This window comes from Furipterus horrens, unplaced genomic scaffold (genome assembly GCF_987537825.1).
Source record: "Furipterus horrens unplaced genomic scaffold, mFurHor1.1.pri manual_scaffold_5, whole genome shotgun sequence".
In the NCBI taxonomy this organism is placed as follows: domain Eukaryota; kingdom Metazoa; phylum Chordata; class Mammalia; order Chiroptera; family Furipteridae; genus Furipterus; species Furipterus horrens.
Window position 1 is genome coordinate 155,942,944 of NW_028327175.1, and position 16,898 is coordinate 155,959,841.

At 34.8% G+C, this 16,898-nt stretch overlaps 1 pseudogene; it reads left to right on the plus strand.

Annotated features, from left to right (window-relative positions):
- Positions 1–7,084: 7,084 nt before the first annotated feature.
- Positions 7,085–7,875, plus strand: LOC150010153 (small ribosomal subunit protein eS6 pseudogene; annotated as a pseudogene).
- The last annotated feature ends 9,023 nt before the right edge of the window (positions 7,876–16,898 follow it).

The window sequence follows — 16,898 nt, forward strand, 5'->3', positions numbered from 1 at the left end:
TACACATTAAATATATTACAGTTTTATTAGTCTTGGATAAATTGGCTCAATTATTACCCAAAACAAGTTTGTAGGCCAAAATAAAACAGAAAGAGGATTTTCCAGCTTAGATGGAAGAGATGCATCTGGATTCAGGAATAAGAAGCTCAAATAAGGTATTTAATTATTTATTTTTCTCCAGCTTTATTGAGGCATGATTGATAAATAAAATTTAGGTTGTATAATGTGATTTTTAAAAGTTGTACAATATTATGATTAATGTAAGTATACATTGTAAAGGGATTACCACAATCAAGTTAATTAACACATCTATCACCTCACATAGTTACTATTTGTGTGTGTGTGGTAAGAATACTTATTATTAACCTTAATTGCTATGCTGCATATTACACCTCCAGAACTTATTCATCTGATAAATAAAAGTTTGTTCCCTTTGATCAACATGTCCCTATTTCTTCCAACATTCATCCCCTGGTTAAAAACAAAACAAAACTGGGGAACTTACAGCCAAGATGGAGGTGTAGACAGAAACGCTACAACTCCCTCCACAACTAAGAAGGAATACAACTAACCCCAAAACTAGAAACAATCAGAATTTCCAGAAAATCAAACTGCATGGAAGTCCAGCAAACAAAGATATAAAGAAGAAATACTCATCCAGACAGGTAGGAGGGGCGGAGCCGGGGTGGAGAGAATGCGGTGTGGTGGTGGCAGCAGTGGCAGGCTGGCGGAAAGTGCACTCACACATTTTAAAAAGTCAGGAGGGACACCTGGGGAGCATTACCAGCTCCTCACCAGACTGCTCAGCTCACGGTCCCAGCACTGGGGAAAATCAAGCCTCATTGCTTCTGACTGTGCAAACCAGTGAGGGTTTGGGCAGAGGCAGAAATTCCCAGTCTATTACCAGAGTCCACTTGTTTAAAGGGCCCCCATGGTCCTAGAACATCCGCAGACCCATTCACTCTGGGAACCACAGCCAGGGCAACAGCTAGAGAGGCAGCAGTCCCATACAGAAGTGGGAGAAGTGCCTGGAAAAGGGGCGAATGCTGGGCAAGCGGCATTGTCCCCTCTCAGACCCCTCCCCTACATACAGTACCATAACATGGTAAAACAGGTCGCCCTGTACTGACGAATCCCTAAGGCTCCACCCCTTACAACGTAATAGGTGTGACAGCTCTACTTAAGACACAGGCAAACAAACACAGAATGAGGAAAAAGAGAAGTATGGCCCAAAAGAGGGAACAGATCAAGGTTCCAGTGGGAAAATTAAGTGATGAAGAGATAGCTAACCTAACAGATGCAGAGTTCAAAACACTGATGATAAAGATGCTCACAGGCTTGACAGATATGCTTGAGTACAGCCAACGCATAAGAGAAGAAGTGAAGGCTATGCTAAGTGAAACAAAGGAAAATCCACACAAAACCAATAATGAAGGGAAGGAAACTGGAATTCAAATCAATGATTTGGAACATAGAGAAGAAAAAAACAGTCAACCAGTACAGAATGAGGAAACAAGAATTTGAAAAATGAGGAGTGGCTTGGGAACCTCTATGACAACTTTAACATCCGAATCATGGGAGTGCCAGAAGCAGAAGAGGAAGAGCAAGAAATTAAAAACTTATGTGAGAAAATAATGGAGGAAAACTTCCCAAATTCTGCGAAGCAAATATACATACAAGTCCAGGAAGCACAGAGAGTCTCAGGTGAGCTGGACCTAGAGGGGATCACACCAAGACACATCATGATTAAAATGCCAAAAGAGAAAGATAAAGAATCCTAAAAGCAGCAGGAGAGAAGCAGAGAGTTGCCTACAAAGGGGTGCTTATAAGACTATCAGCTGGTTTCTCAAAAGAAATTTTGCAGCCAAGAAGGGACTGGCAAGAAGTATTCAAGGTGATGAAAAGCAAGGACTTACAACCAATATTATTCTCTCCAGCAAAAGTATCAATTAGAATAGAAAGGCAGATGTAGTGCTTCCCAGACAAGGAAAAGCTAAAAGAGTTCATCATCACCAAGCCATTATTATATGAAATATCAAAGGGACTTACTTAAGAAAAAGAAGATCAAAATTATGAACACTAAAATGACAACAAACTCACAACTATCAATAACTGAATCTACAAAATAAAAACAAAATCCAACTAAGGAAACCAGAATAGAAACAGAATCATAGGTATGGGGATTATTGGAAGGGTTATCAGCTGAGAGGTGGGAGGGGGAGAAATGGGGAAATGGTGCAAGGATTAAGAAGCATAATCGGTTGGTACAAAATACACAGGGAGAAGTTAAGAATAATATAGGAAAGGGCGAAGCCAAAGAACTTATGTTCATGACCCATGGACATAAACTAAGCGGGGCGGGATTGCTGGAGGGAAGGGGGTGGGCAGAGGGGAGCAAAGGGGAAAAAAATTGGAACTACTATAATACCATAATCAATAAAATATACTTAAAAAATGAAACAAAACAAAAAAATAACTGCACTTCTGTGCTTATTGCAACATTATTCATAATACACAAGATAAGAGAACAACATGTGTTAATTGACAGATAAATAGTAATAAAAATTTGATTATATTTATGCATATAATAGAATATTATTCATCCATAAAAAGAAGAAAATGTTGCTATTTGGAACAACAAATCATGTCATTTAAATAGTCTTTCTTTCTGCCCCAAAGCTCTGTCTCCTGCACTCAAACTTAATTAATTGAATTATTGCTGTGACCCTAGAAGCTTTGGGTTTAGCATTCATCATCACAGCAGAGAGACACTAATGCTTAGCAGTAGATGAGTCATATGCCATTTCCCACTAGATCAATTTCTGTGTCCAGAGATACTGAATACTCTGACTGATATGAATTTTTTCATCTTCAATATCCAAAGGATTAAAGATGGGCTGTCCTATAAAAAAAGAAATAGGAGTTCTATTTCTGAAAGGAGAGTCAGATATTGGATGGAGGAGAAAGAGGGCCAAAGATCAGCTGAAATATGCCATACACCCCCCCAACACACACACACACACACAATGACAGCATGCTGGGTAATTGCGAGGCTGACACAGGTATAAGCTTGTAGTTCTCAGATACAGAGAAAACATTTCAGAGCAAGAAAATAAAGAAAGAGATTAGGAGGTTTGTTTCATTTCAGGTTTATCTTAGAAAAATAATATTTTGATAACCAAGTATAGAAACGTAATTTTAAACATAGTGAAGTATAAAACATGAAGAAACATAGATCTGAGAGACAGAGTTGCTTATTTTTTATTGAGATAGATTTGGAACAGCACATTAAATTTATGTAATGTCCAGACAAATGTATTTGAAATTGTTGACTTTTTCTTTTAGCCATATGGGGAAAAAAAAAAAACAGTCTGAATTTAATCTTTACGATTTTCTAATAAAATAGGACATAATAAGGAATTTAAGACTGATTTATCATTTAAAAATCAAGACATGTAATACAACATTTTAATGGCTAAAAAGAAAAAAAAAGCACAATCTTAAATAAATGCAGAAATAAGGTTGAACACAACACACACTTATCATGGTAAAAAAAAAAAAAATACAAAAAAGCTCTCAGTAACCCAGCCTTAGAAGGGAACTTATGATAAATGTCATTTACAAAGAAAGCTAGTGCTAAAATTATCATGCATAATGGTGAAAGACAATATATTTTTCCTAAATCAGGTAGACAAAAAAGTATGCAATCTCATTACTTCTATTCAGCATCATACAGGATGTCCTAGACAATGTAATACATCAAGAAAAAATAATAAAATAAATAGAAAGAACTAAACCTCTCTTTATCTGCCCACAACATGACTGTGTATGTAGAATATCCTAACAAAGCTGCTTAATAGCTCCATGAATTAATAAGTGAGCTTAGAAATGACTCTGAATATAAGGTCATCATCACAGTGACATAATTCACATATCTCTATATTAGTAATAAATATTTGAGAATTAAAATGGAAACAAAAAATAAAATATTTAGAAAAAATATACAAATATACATGAGATACGTTCACTGAAAACTTCAAAATATTGCTGACAACACAGGGCATCAGCAAAATAGCCAAATAAGTTGTCCTCTGAACAACAATAATTTTGCATCTATTATTGAACAAAAAATACCTATGTGGAAGCTTTAGGATTTAAATAAGAGGTTGTGAAGTTCTGGGGCAGGCCACAACTGAGAACCATTTTGAGAATGTGACCATACCCAGCTGGCTGACTTGCTTACCATGGTTCCAGCTACAGACCTAGTAGCACCTTGGTACCCCTAAGAAATGATCTACAGGCCCATGTGGCCTGATCTTATCATCAAACGATTTTCCAAGGGACTCAGGAGTAGTCATGCCAATCCATACACTGAGTAATAGGCATACAGATCTTAGTCTAGGCTGTGGAACATGAAGTGGCTTGTGAAACAGCTCTAACCAGCCCCCTTTGGATTCAGAACAGGAGCCAGATGTGATCAGACTACAGATTCTAAAATGGCCTTGTAACTGAGCTCCAGCTCATTGCAGTCATAGACAGTAAAAAGTCATGTTGGACCAGGGACTCAGAAGGAGACACTTCCATCTGTGCTTCTGGAGATTCTGTTCTCAAAAATTGGGTATAAAAAGAATATATCTCAACATGACGAAGGCCATAGATGATAAATCCACAAGTAACATCATATTCAATGACAAAAGCTGGAAACTTTTCCTCTAAAATCAGGAAGAAAGAGTGCCTGCTCTCATTACTCTCATTCAACATAGTGTTGGAAATCCTAGCTAGACCAATCAGGCAAGTAAAAGAAATAAAAGGCATTTGCATAGGAAAGGAAGATTTATAATTGTCTCTGATTGAAGATGACATGATATTATATATAGAAAAGCCAAAACACTGTTAGAACTAATGAATTCAATAAGTTTCAGGATACAAAAATCAACACACAAAAACCAGCTGCACTTTTATACACTAACAATAAAAGATAAAAAACAAATAAGGAAAATAAATCCCTTTTTTAATAGTAACTAACACAATGAAATACTTAATAAACTTAAATAGGAAGGTAAAAGATCTATACACTGAAAACTATAAGATATTAAGAAAAAACTGAAAAAGACAAAAACAAATGGAAGGATCTTTTTCAAATACCATGAAAATACTTTAGTTTATCACATCTGTTTTTTTCAAATTTTATTAATGTATTTGCTTAACCCAATATATTCAAAATATTCTTATTTAACCATGTAATCTATTTAAAGACTTTTAAAATTAAATTTTATTAACATTGGTTAATAAGATTATATAAGTTTCAAGTGTACGTGTCTATGATACATGATCTGTATATTGCATCGTGTTCCCACTACCCAAAGTGAGACTGTTAGGCAGAATAGACAGCAAACCAAGGCAGGGAGAGAAAGGGATGCATGTCTCACCCATTAATTCAGGAGTCCTGAGGCTCGATCAGTTAAGATTTCCAGGTGTTCTGAAGACCACAAGAGAAACCATGATAAGTACAAGAAGAGGGGAGCCTTTGAGATTTTGTGTGTATCATTTCCACTGTCTAGGAAAGGAAAGCTTTGAAACTGTATGTTAATCCCAAGGTCTAGAGAAGGGAAGAGGAGGGCGAGCCTAGAGGCTGGCAACAAGCAGAAAAATCCCTAAACCCCAATAGGGGGGGCAATGAGACTAGCACAAATAAACTTTCTACCATACTTCTGCTATACTGTCTCTTGCCTGAATTCATCTCTCACAGTGAGACAAGAACTGAAGAGGGGGATCCCCATAACTCGGGTGTCCTGTAACAAAACCATCTTCCATAACCCTTTTACCCCCAACTACCCTCAGCCCTTCCCTCTGGTACCACCCTACTGTTGTCTATTTCTGTGAGTTTCAGTTTTATATCCCACAAAGGAATGAAATTAAAAAAAGAAGAAAGATATTTCATGTTCATAGATCTGTTTATACAATTAATACAGAAATGTAAGATACTTTAAAAAGCCATAAAGAGAACCAAATTTTAGTGCTTATCCTATCTGATTACAAAACTTAGAATATGTATTTGCCAAATTGATCTTTGGAACAGGAGAGAGTCCAGAAATAGATCTAAGACTTCCAAACAATTCAATGCGGAAAAGAAAGCTTTTTGAACAAATGATACTAACAGCTGAATATCTGTATAAAATCAATGAGCAAAATGCTTTGATTCATACCTCACATTATGCACAAAAAATAATTTGAGATGAATTATGGCCTTATATGTAAAAGTTTAAAAAATGAGGTTTCTAGAATTAAACTAAGGAAAATATTTTTGTTACATTAGTGTGGGCAAATAGATTTCAAGACACAAAATCAATGAAAAAGTAGAAAAGTCGCAGTTTAGGGATTATATATGTATTTGAAAAAAATGTTTCATAGTAAATAAAAATATCCTACACTGTAATAATGGGAAGATAGTCCACTAAAATTGGGCAAAATGTTTGCACAGCTATTTTACTATAAAAATATATGAAAATCCAGTAAATACATGAAAATATGTTCAATATAATCATCAGAATATACAAGATAAAGCACAATCAGAAGCCTCTATGTATACAATAGATTGGCTAAAATTTAAAAGTCTGACAACATCAAATAATGGTTAAGTTGTGGATCAACAAGAATTCTCATGCATTGCTGGTGGGAGTATAAAACAACAGAATTATTTTGGAATACTGTTTATTGTTTCTTAAAAGTAAAGACAGATTCATCATATGACCCAGATAGTCTGCATCTAGAAACTTAATCAAAAGAAATAAAATGTATGTACACACAAAAATAACTACAAGAAAGAACACAGTAGCATTACTTATAATAAGTCCAAACAAAAAATAATCCAGATGTCCTTTGACAGGTGAATGGATAAAAAAAATCATAACATATTTATAGAATAAAAATTTATTCAGTAGCAAAAAACAAAAGAAAACTGAGGTTTGAAACATGGATCAAACTCCAAAATATTATGCTGGGTGAAAAAGCCAGGTGACTTAATTTACATGAAGTTCTCATAATAAGTACTGAGTTAATCTGTAAGAAATCAAAACAGGCCTCAGGATGAAGCTGAACATCTCTTTCCCAGCCACTGGCTGCCAGAAACTCATTGAAGTGGACGATGAACGCAAACTTCGTACCTTTTTGAGAAGCGTATGGCCACAGAAGTTGTCGCTGACGCTCTGGGTGAAGAATGGAAGGGTTATGTGGTTCGAGTCAGTGGTGGGAACGACAAACAAGGTTTCCCCATGAAGCAGGGGATCTTGACCCACGGCCGCGTCCGCCTGCTGCTGAGCAAGGGCCATTCCTGTTACAGACCCAGGAGGACTGGAGAGCGGAAGCGCAGATCTGTTTGGGGTTGCATTGTGGACGCCAACCTCAGCGTTCTCAACTTGGTCATTGTGAAAAAAGGGGAGAAAGATATTCCTGGTCTCACTGATATTACTGTGCTTCGGCGCCTGGGACCCAAAAGAGCTAGCAGGATCCGCAAGCTTTTCAACCTCTCTAAAGAAGATGATGTCCACCAATATGTTGTGAGAGAGCCCCTAAACAAAGAAGGTAAACCTAGGACTAAAGCACCTAAGATTCAGCGACTCGTTACTCCACGTGTCCTGCAACACAAACGTCGGCGCATTGCTCTGAAGAAACAACGTACTAAGAAAAATAAGGAAGAGGCTGCAGAATATGCTAAACTTTTGGCTAAGAGGATGAAGGAGGCCAAAGAAAAACGCCAGGAACAAATTGCCAAGAGACGCAGGCTGTCCTCTCTGAGAGCTTCTACTTCTAAGTCTGAGTCCAGTCAAAAATGAGGTTTTCTAAGAGTAACAAATAAATAAGAACTAACATAAAAAAAAAAAAAAAAGAAATCAAAACAGTGGTCGTCTGGTGCCAGGGTTGGTAGTGGTGACGGTAGGGGAGTTGCATTGGGGAGGGCAGCTTGAATACAAAAATGCATAAGGAAACCTTGTGGGTAATATAAATATTCCACTTGTTTTATTGTGATAGTGGTTACACATGTGTATATATTTGTCAAAACTCATTGAACATTCCACTGTGCATTTCGTCATATGAAAATAACTTCTCAACTTCTAAAAACTGAATTGAAACATAACATCTCTGAGTATAACATATTCTGTATACCTATGATGATTACCATTCAATTTTTTAATGGATAAGAACTGTGGAATAAACAATTAACAACAGCATATTATAGTAATATCTTCTAAAAATTATTTTAAATTTCTCTTCCTGGTGATACATTTAAATAGTCACTAGATAAGATAGTGGCTATTTATAATCAGACACTCTTTCCATTTCTAAACCTATGAGGTTTACTTTACACTGATTAATGTTCAGAGATATTTGGATGACTTTGGATGGACCAGAACCTATAGGTGGTGATATCCAGCAATCAGCATGATTTCTTAGCCTATAATCCATCACCTTGAAATACATAGTACATGATGCAAAGCTGATATACTGTAGCAGCCATGTCAGCACTTCTTACTATCACCTAAGTGAACCTTCTTAAAGATTCATAGAATAAAAGTGTTGAAGCATATACAAAGGCTTAATTTCACAAAATAATAGCTTTTAAAAAGAGAAGTTAACCCAATTTTCCATTTTAAATGAAATAGGCCCAATTTACTTGCAAATCATCTCAATTTGTTTATTATACATTTCTCACAGACATTACTCATTTTTTTTCTTTTTTGTCTTTATGTACTCATGAAAAAATATAAGTAGTCAGCTATACTGTCCTGGGTGGAAACCAATAAAAATGTTTAAATGCTTTCATGCATGAAACTTACATGCAGAGGCAGTACAGCATATTGGTTAAGGACACACAATTTAAATTAGGAATACCCAGCCACACCACTATATGAAATGTGTGCTATTCATGAATTACCTTTCTGAATCTAATTTCCACCACATTTAAAAGGTGATAAGTGACTATCCCATAGAGTTGTTATATTAAGTAAATTAGGAAATACATGCATATTGACTCCAATGTCTGATAGATTTTAAGTACATAATAAATATTAATGCTTATTATTTTCTCTTTCTTTTGTTTGCTTGTTTTCAGGTTTTCAAGAGGCTCCTCTGGTACATAAGAATCTTAAACAGAATCACAGACTTCCTAAGAATGTTGATGTTAAATTAGATTCTTCACACACAAAGTAGATTAAATTATATTTTCAGCCTAGGCAGGCAAAGACTTAAATAAAACTCAGTAAAATGGGTAGTTACCATACACTGTCTGGGCCACAACTCTCACTTTTGTTCAATTGTGATTCTCAAGTGTAAATATAGAACAATTGCTGTAGTATAGAAGACCTCAGTGGTTGCAGATCACAATAAACAATTTTGAAAAAGTAAATTGAGATTTTGGGGCTCTGAAATTTGTCTACACTTGTCAAAGCTATTTTAGTGCAATAAATTTTAACTATGTTTAACATAGTTATATAATCTAAATGAAAATATTATAAAACTACATTAAAACTATGTGCTTAATTTCTGAACATCGAAAAGCTTAGCTCTTGGTTAAAATTTGTATCTTTTAATTTGTTCGCCATAAGTATAATGACAGACTAAAGTAATTTTCTTAGAAGAAACTTTAGTCAATGTGATCATTAGGATGCAATCAACATAGGGTTACAAAAATTCATCAGCCATTTTACAGAGACCCTCACAAAAGCATTTTGTAGTGCATAATACAAAAGGATTTGCTGAATTCCATACCTATATCACTAGTGCATAGTTATATCCTCTTGTTTCCTAGACTGCTTCTCCACTCTCCACTAGCATATGTATAGTTGACCTTGAATATCATGGGTTTGAACTGCACACAGATGTAAAAATAAATAAATAAATACAGTTGACCCTCTGTATCCTCTAAGGTTCCCAAATGTGGATTCAACCTACTGCAAATTGAAAAACATATTTTTTCATTTCCAATAGCAGATTCCCAACAGCAGATACCCAGGTGCTAATCAATAATATTATTTGGATTTCATGCGATTGAATCTGTGGATGCAAATAGCCTCTGTAGAGTCAAAAGTTATACTGGTATTTTCAATTGGCTGGGCTCGGTGCCCCTAACTCCAGCAGGTTCAACAGTAAACTGATTGCCAAAAGTGTATAAAAGACACCATGACAAAAATGGAATTCTTTTCTGTTGGAGGAGGGTATCAAGAGGACAGTGATAGCCAGTTCAGCTAGTGGTATCTGGGCAAGAGGAAGCTCCTTATCCCCTCTCCTGTCCTTGGAATGTACACCCCGCCTGCTACTTCTATACTAGCAGCTGTTTCCAAGAATGAGGCCCTGGTAGAACAACGTGTTGTTGAGACCATATGGACTGTATTAGTGACTGAGCACACTTAGGCCTCTATAATAGACTTTTAAGATTCCAGCAGGCATGTGTGCAGATTTAATTGTCATGCAGCCACCAAGACAAGCTCTACAGGGAAATTTCCTTGCTTTTTAAACATGCCACCTGCCAATCTGTTGTGGCCTGTCTCTTTATTCCCTTGCCCTCCATGTAAGGGGGCCAGTTTGCAAACCAACATTTTCCTCAAAAAACTTTTCTTATACTTTTCTCTTAGCAAATTTACTGCTATCCAGTTACCCGGGCGAGAAAACTGACTTTATCTTAGATAATGTCAACTGATGGTCATGGGTGCCAATTCGATGCCAACAGGAATCTCTGATTTGGGGTGCAGTGAAGAAGGAAACGTCATTCAATGTAAACAGCCGACAGTGATATAGCATGGCTGTGAAAACAGCACAGCTGTGAGGTGGCCCTGGGCCAGGCCTCTCTTTGGCTAAGCAGTTCTGCTCTGTGGTGGTCTGCTTTGGTCAGCTCCACTCTGCCCCTGTCCGCCTGGTGACATCTTTAGTGATTCAGCTGTAGCCAGACAAACGCGGGCTTCATACTTCTGTGGAAAGTGAGCTCTCAGAGCCAGAGGGGAGCTGGTTTGTAAGGACAAAAATCCCCGACCCTGGTCTCCCACTGTTTTTTCTTCATGCAATGAGAACTACGAATCTTCGGTTTCATTGGCCCAAACGCACTGTCCTGATTGATCAGAAGATAGCCACTCTGTTCTGAGCTGTACATTTTGATTGGATGGGGAAAATCCTCACTCCTTTGGTTGGCATAGGACTCCAGGAACTTCTCAGTAAGGGCTGGCTCAGAGTGCAGAAACAGGATGCAGACCGGCAGTTTAGCAGAGGGGCAGGTAGTTTAGCACAGAGGATTCTTTCTGAAGTGCAGTTTGGGTGAGAGAGACCCCTGTGCAGAAGTGGCTGTTAGGCTACGCTTTTTCATTTGAGCCCAGTTAGCTACCAGGAGCCCTTCTTAGTAGGTATCTCTAATTCTTTTTATTTTTTTCTTCAGAGTTCACAGTAACTTTCTGTCCTTCACCCCAAACAGAGAATAACTCCAGGCAATTTTACATTTCAATAGCCTCTACATGTTCCCTCTTATTTCTTTTCCCTTTTCAGCATCCTAACTTCTAGCCCTCACCTTTCTTGCCCAGATATGTAAAAATAATTGGGTAGTATTTAGTATAGACTTAATATTCAGCTATTAATAAAAAGAAAATTCTTTCTAACAATTTAATTAAAATATGTAAAAGTTTAAAAAGTAATACACATAATTGATGCTACTCTGTATAAAAAGCAATAAAAACTATGCACGTGTGTGTGCTTGCATGTGTGTGATATGAAATATAAACAGTGTTTATTCATGAGAAGAGAACAGAAGTCTTGAGATGGGGGAGATATTAAAAATATTTCAATTTGGACTCTGTTGTATAATGTCTTACTGTAGGAATGCACTGTCCAGTCTCTTGTCTGATCTCCAGTTAAACAGTTTGCTAAATTTACTGATATTTTTCTTTTTGAGACAAGCATACTGAGTTAGGGTCATTACATGGAGTCTTATCTTCTAGTATATTATTTTAATGTGCCCAGGTACTTTAAATCCCATATGTTGAGTCATTTCCTACCAGTAGTCACCAGTTTACTGGTAATGTTTACTGTAATTGTGTAACTCAGTAATACATTATGTTAAAATATGAAATATGACTGCAAAAATAGCTATTTCCATGAACAATAAGTTGAATATTTTGAAAAACTTTATGAATGCAAGTAGTGAGATATTTCATTTAAATTTAATATGGGTGATTTAATTATTAGGCAAATTTAGGAATACCTAGAAAGATGTTAATCTTAACTGTAGAGTGCTCATATGGAATAAATTTAAACAGAAATCACTATTATGGACATGGTTTATGCAGACATCCAAACGCAAATCCGCACAAAGGAAAGGTCATGGAGACACTGCTAAGTTTAAGAAATTTATGTGCATTTATGTTTTAACTTCAGACAAAATGTTCAATATACATGCTTATTTTGATTTATGATTTCCTGCTAATTGATTCCATCAACTAATTAGTAAACTGCCAGTCAAAACCATGTGAAACAAAACAGTTATGTAATACATATATCTCAGCATTTAAAGTCATTTACAAATATATTGATTGATAGCACAGGTTAGTTTTATGAATTAAATTCTGTACAATCTTTATATTCAATAATTTGATACACATATATTTATAATCAATGGAAGCTCAGTGGCAGAATATCAGGATGTTGAAGAAAGGTTATGATACTGAAAACGTGTACTTGATAGATATTAAATTGTATAGAACATATTTGTCCTGATTTTATTGATTAAATACATTTATTTTTATATAATTTACATATTTTATATGATTTACCTATTTGTTAATGATCTATCTGTATAATCAATATAAAATGGTTTAATTTTTTTCTGGAATTAGTAAGATCAGAAGATCTGGAATCTATGCTTTTACTTTATTTTTTCTTGAAAATCACTTTAGATTTATAGAAGAGTTTTAAACATAGTCTTGAGAGTTCCCATATATCTTTCACCTGGCTTCACTCAATGTTAAAAATTTATATAATTGTGATACATATATCAACACTAAGAACTAACATTGTTAAAATACTATTAAGTAAACTACATACTTTATTTCTATTTTATCAGTTTTTCTACTAATGCCCCTTTCCTGTCCAAAGATCCATTCCAGAATATCATGTTGCATTTAGTTTTTAAGTCTCTTTAATCTTCTACTAGTCAGGGTACATCAGAGAAGGAAAACTCTGACTCCAAAAAACCTCCGCTGCCTTGCGGCATACCTCTTCAGGGGAAAGGCTAAGGGAGTAAACCCCGACAGAAAATCCGGAGCCGGAGTCCCTAAGGCGGTTTGACGTTGTAGTCAACACCGGCAACTCCTGCGGCGCACCTGAACCCAAGCTGTATCGACTCCGTCTTTCCCTTGGACCCTTCAGCTGCGAAGAGAGGGGGGGTCTGCTGCATGGGCAACAGCAGACCCTCCATATTACCCTGCCCAGGCTCTGTAGCTTCAGCGTCATCGCAAGATGTCGATTCAACACGGGAGGAGACAGATACCATGTCACTCCCGAGTCGGACTGCACAGCCATTCTTGGCGGTGCAGATAGACTCTGAAGAAGCTACACCATCGTCTCTCGAGACGGACGGCTGCCGACGACGAATCTTCTACTATCTCTTAACAGTGTCTTGCCTTTCATGACCTTGACACTATTGAAAAGAACTGGTGATAATGTTTTGTAGAATAGCATTCTCTAATTGATTTTTTGTAGCCTCTCTCTCTGACAGTGATACTCTGGTCATCTTTCTCTGCAATCTATTTACTCTTTCTTTCAACTCTAGTATACATATACAGTAGTTTCAGAGTTGCTGTCCTGTAAACATGTGAGAAATAATTTAATATTTAGAGAGCAGTCTTTGTGTAGAGTTATTTTTGTCTTTGGCATTACATACAGTAGTATCACGGCAAACACTTGTTTTCCAAAGTTACTTAGGTCAACCAGTTTTCCCACTCTCTTCAGTGAGGTTATGTCATATACTTATAATACAGCTACATACATTTGTCATAGTTTACATTCCACCCTGGATTTCTACTATCTGGTTAATTTTTTTTTAACTGTATATTGTAAGGTATTGTTTTTTATTGTGGGTAGGTCTATGGATTTGGCAAATGGAGAGTCATGTGTCCACCACTGTAGTACTACTCTACAGAATAGATCCATCACCATTGGCCACTACTACTAGCTTTTGATTTACACATTTATCAAATTTATCAAACTTATCAAATTTATACCTAGTATTTGATAAGTTTGTAAACAATGTGTTTTCTCAATTTTATTTTCATACTATTGATTGACAATATATAGAAATGTGATTTTTTCTGTTCCATAATTAATTTAAAAATACATACCTATATCTTCCCATGACCTTGATAAATTTAATTAATTAATTAATTATAATACTTTTATCTTGGATTCCTTAAGTTTCACTTCTTACTTTAACTTTGGGTGCAGTATTTATTTATTTATTTATTTATTTCCTTACTGTATTTGCTAGAATCTCTTAGTGGAATATTGAATAGAGTGGTGAAAGCAGACATCCTTAGCTCCTTTCACGTTTTAAAGGTATTCAGTGTTTCACAATTAAATATTAATTAATGCTAGGCTCTTACAGATGTCCTTTATTAAGCTGTAAAAATTTTCTCTATTCCTAGGATGTTGAAAACTCTTGTGGAGAATTCATATTTTGCTTTAACAATCTTCTGAATTTTTTGAGATTGCCATGTATTTTTTATTTCTTTATTTTATTAATATGATATGTTACATAAATTGACGTTTGGATGTTAAATCAATCTTGTATTTGGGGGATAAATACTACTTATTTACTTATTTATTTTGTATAATTATTTATATATGTCGATGATTTATTTTGCCAATTCTCTGTTAAGGGTTTCCTGTGCTTTGTTCTTAAGGAGTATGTATCTCTAAATATCTTTATTTATAGTATATTTTATGTCTTTTGTATCAGTGTTATGTTGACATCATAGAATGAGTAAGAAAATGTTCACTATTTTCTGAAAAAGTTTATATACATGACATTATTTGTTTTCTTTAACTAGTTTAGAAAATTCATCAGTGAAGTCTTATATATGGAGTATCCTTTATAAGAAAACTATATTACATATGCAATTTCTTTACTCATTATAAATTAAACTCAGATTTACCATTGTTCTTAAATCAGTATTAGTAATTCTTTGTCATTCTGGAAATTTGTCAGTTCATTTAAATTCTCTAATATCTATATGGAAATTTGTTCGCAATACTACCTTGAAATCCTTTTAATTATTATAAATTCAGTAGCAATGTTTCCTCTTTCATTTATAATTTTGAAAGTTTCTGTCTCTTCTATTTTCTTTGTCAGTCTATCTAAAGGGTTGTCAATTTTGTTGTTAATTTTAAGAGTTGTCTTTTGGTTTTATTTTTTTTATTTGTTTTTCTGTAATTATTCTGTCTCAATTTTTCTGACTTATACTATGATTTTTATTACCTCACTTCTCCATGCCTTAGATTTTGCTTTCTAGTTTCTTAATATGAAAATTTAGATAATGGATTTGAGATCTTTCTTCTTTTCTATTACAGTCTTTAAAGTATACACATCCTCCAAGCTCTGTTTTAGCTGCAACCAATTACTTTTTATATATTTTTGTTTACATTTAGTTAAAATTATTTTTTAATCTCTCTTTAATTTTTTTCTCTAACCTACAGATTATTTGGAAGTGTATCATTTAATTTTCAAATATATGGGGCTTTCTAAGATTTGAGGATCTCTAATTTTATTGTTCTCAGAGAAAATAAGTTGTATTAGTTCAGTCTTTTCGAACTTATTAAGACTGGTTACATGACCAGCATATAATATATCTTGGAGAATGTTTTATGTGTGCTTTAAAAGAATGTGTATGTGCAGTCATTAGATAAAGTGTTCTATAAATGTCAGTTAAGTCAAGTTGTCTGATGTTATTCAAGACTTTTGTATTATATGTTTTATATATTTTATATAGTTGTTATAGCTATTATTGAGAGTTGAATATTAAAAGCCCCAACTGTTATTGCTGAATTATCTGATTACATATCATCTTGAACCTATCTAAAATACATGTTACTTATTGTTTGCTTATAACTAAATTACTTCAATCTGCTACAGTTTTCAAATTCTTAAATATGCCTCTATAAATTTATGCTTTATTATTTGAAAGTAATCGCAAACTTACAAAATAATTGGAAGTATGGTATGAGAGAGGGTCTGATTCTCATCATAAAAAAAACTTCAGCATGAATTTCCTATAAACAGGAACATTTTAAAAAAATAATATTTTCAAACAGAAAGTTAACATAACACATTATTATCTGTTCATCAGGCACTATTCAAGTTGTGCCAATTTCCCTAATAATGTGTTTTATAGCAAAAGTATCCATTTCAGGGTTATGCTTTGCACATAGCTCTCATATCTCATTCCCATGTTCAGTCCTGAAAACTTATTTATTTGACTTTCATGATAGTGACACTTGGGAATTGCTAGTCAATTATCTTGTAAATTGCCCTTAATTCACTTGTGTATGGTGTTGCTTCAGAAGGAATATCAGAATGAAAGAACTCTTCATATTTTTCATGGATTACAGCATATTTTGTGAAAGCATTTGCATTTGGACAAAAAGATTTCCCACTGTACAGGAAGCCATTATGAAGCCTTAATTCTAATCATTGTTTATTTCTCTTTTGCCAACATTAAATAGGCTTCCATTTTGTTATCAATAGAATCTTCTGAATCAACTATTAAATTGATAAACATTTTTGTTTTATGTCATGGACTTACTTATAAATTAACCAATATTAGATTATCACAGAATCAGGTAAAATTTTTATACTTTAAATAGCAATT